Source organism: Myotis davidii, unplaced genomic scaffold (genome assembly GCF_000327345.1).
Source record: "Myotis davidii unplaced genomic scaffold, ASM32734v1 scaffold96, whole genome shotgun sequence".
In the NCBI taxonomy this organism is placed as follows: domain Eukaryota; kingdom Metazoa; phylum Chordata; class Mammalia; order Chiroptera; family Vespertilionidae; genus Myotis; species Myotis davidii.
In genome coordinates, this window is record NW_006289416.1 from 1,226,653 (window position 1) to 1,229,510 (window position 2,858).

Genomic DNA, 2,858 nt, shown 5'->3' on the forward strand with positions numbered 1-2,858 from the left:
CGAGGAGGGGGCTGGGAAAGGAGGGAAGGGGGCTCACTGATGTGGAGCAGAGACAGGTGAGGGCCCACTGTGGCAGCTGGGCTGCATCTTTGAAGAAATGAGAGCAACAGGCACACCGCCTCCCAATCTTCATAGCATCTAAATTGCTTTCAGTTTCCTTATGCATCCGAGATTCTCAACCCTGACTGCACATCAGAATTAGCAAACTGAATTGAGCAGTGCATAAATAATAATTCATAATAATATATCATGATCTAGAGAGTCTGATGAAAATTGTCTGGGGTGGGATCCTGGCACCAGTAGCTCCTAATGTGCAGGTATTTGTCTGTTTGGGGGCAGGAAGTTATTTTTTCTATCTGCGGACTCTCGCTCTTGCCTTCTTCAGCCCCTGGACAGCTCACTGTGGGTTCCACAGTCAGTGTTAGCTCCAGGAGGAACTCAGGAGCGTCAGCGCCCTCTGCTGTCGGCCAGGACACTGCACGCTTCCTAAGGAAAACATTCCATTAGGCAGGGCAGAGCCATTGAAGAAAAATGAGAAGATACATACATACAGAAAAAAAAAAGAGACGTAAATAACCTGCACTCCTCAATGTTAACAACTTATGTATATATTCGCAGAATTTTTTGATAAATTTGTACTTCACAAAAGTAGACGTAGGCTGTATATGCTGTCTTGTTAACTTTTTAATTCATATTCTATGAATGCATTTTGATGAAAATAAATTTAATTTAATATTTAATTCCTTATACCATTAAATGGTATTTCATATGCAATAGTAATAAAATATATAATATTTACTAAGTACTTATGCCAGAAACTGTATGTGAAGTACTTGACATTAATAATCTCATTTTATATTCACAACAACCCTATAAAGTAGGTATTACAAATATTCCCTTTTTATAGATAAGGATATTAATGTTATAGAGATTTGGAAATTCCTCTAAGTGGTGGAACCAGAATTAGACATCAACATTTTACTCTATATTTCTATTTATAAAATATGTATTAGATCCATTTGTCATTGTTACCATATTGTTTTTCCTTTTTTTAATTAAGTTATATGGAAATATGTTATTTTACCTTTATTTTTTCAATATTACTTTGTATTGGTTTCAGGTGTATAGCATTGTGGTCAGAAGATCATATACTTTATAAAGTGTTCCCCCTGATATTTCCAGTATTCACCTGGCACCATTCATAGTTATGAGGAAGGGAGGAGGAGGAGAGAGAGAGAAACATCGATGTGAGGGAGACAGATCAATTGGTTGCTTCTCATATGCATCTCAGCTCGGGCCAGGGCCTGAGATCTAACCTGCAACATAGGTATGTGTCCTGGACTGGGAATCAAACCAGAGATCAGGGCACATTTGTAGAACTTTTTATCATGGAAAGAGAGGCTTTTTCCCCCCTGCTTTTTCTCTGTTGAGATGGTGTTAGGATTATTTTTCTTTTAAATTAAAAAGATTGCAATGAATTATTTTTCTAAAGTTTTTTAAAAATAACCTTTTATTCCTGAGATAAACCCATCTAGGTCATGATATAGTATTGTTAATTATTATTTATGCACTGCTCAATTCAATTTGCTAAGATTTGTTTAAGATTTTTTAAAATCTTTTTTCTTTCTCATTTCATTGGAGTGTCAAGATTATACTAGCTTTTGTTCTCTGCAAGAGTTTGTATGAACTTGGAATTAATGTACCTTGTCTTTACCTATAATGTCAAATGTGCTGAAAGTTTCTTTTTAAGAAGATTCCTGTCTACTGATTACATTTCATTATTGATTACTAGAGGCCCGGTGCACAAAAATTTGTGCACTCAGAGGGGTCCCTCAGCCTGGCCTGTGCCCTCTTGCAGTCTGGGACTCCTTGGGGGATGTCCGCCTGCTGGCTTAGGCCCGCTTCCAGGGGGATTGGGCCTAACCTGGCAGTCAGACATCCCTCTGGCAGCCTGGGAGCCCTCAGGGGATGTCCACTTGCCAGTGGGGAACAGCCCTAAGCTGCAGTCAGACATCCTTAGCACTGCTGAGGAGGCGGGAGAGGCTCCCACCACCACCACTGTGCTGGCAGCCGTCAGCCTGGCTTGTGGCTGAGCAGAGCTCCCCCTGTGGGAGTGCACTGATCACCAGGAGGCAGATCCTGCATTGAGCATCTGCCCCCTGGTGGTCAGTGTGTGTCATAGCGACCAGTCATTCCCGGTCTTTCTCTGTTAGGGTCAGTTTGCATATTGCCCCTTTTATTATATAGGATGAGTATATTCAGATTTTCTATTTCTTGTAGAGTCGGTGTGGTTAGGTTGTATTTTTTAAATTACTCAATTCCATCTAAATTTTCAAATTAATGGGCTTAAAATTGGTCATAGTTCATCCTTATCTATTAAATCTAGGAAGCATCTATAGTTGAGTCCTCCTTTCATCCCACTATCTCTTGTCTCCTCTCTGTCTCCTTAATTAACTACCTCAGAGGCTTGTCCGTTTCACTCATATTTTTCAAAGAACCCATTTTTGGCATTGTTTTTCTTTTTATGTTTGTTTTCTATTTCATTAATGGTGGCTTTTATTTCTATAATTACCTTCCTTTATTCTACTTCCTTTGGGATTAATTTGCTGGGGATTGTTTTATTTTGTTTCTTATGTTGGGTGCTTAGTGCCTTAATTTTTAGCCCTTTCCTTTTAAATGAAAGCATTAAAGGTTATAAATTTCCATGTTAGTTTCACCGCATTTCACTATTTTGGACACAGTATTTTTGGTTCTCCTTTGACCTGTGAATTATCTAGAAGTTTTAAAATTTTCCAAACATGAACTAATGGACAAAATGAACGTGAGAACAAAATAGAACCAGAGACATGGAAGCATAG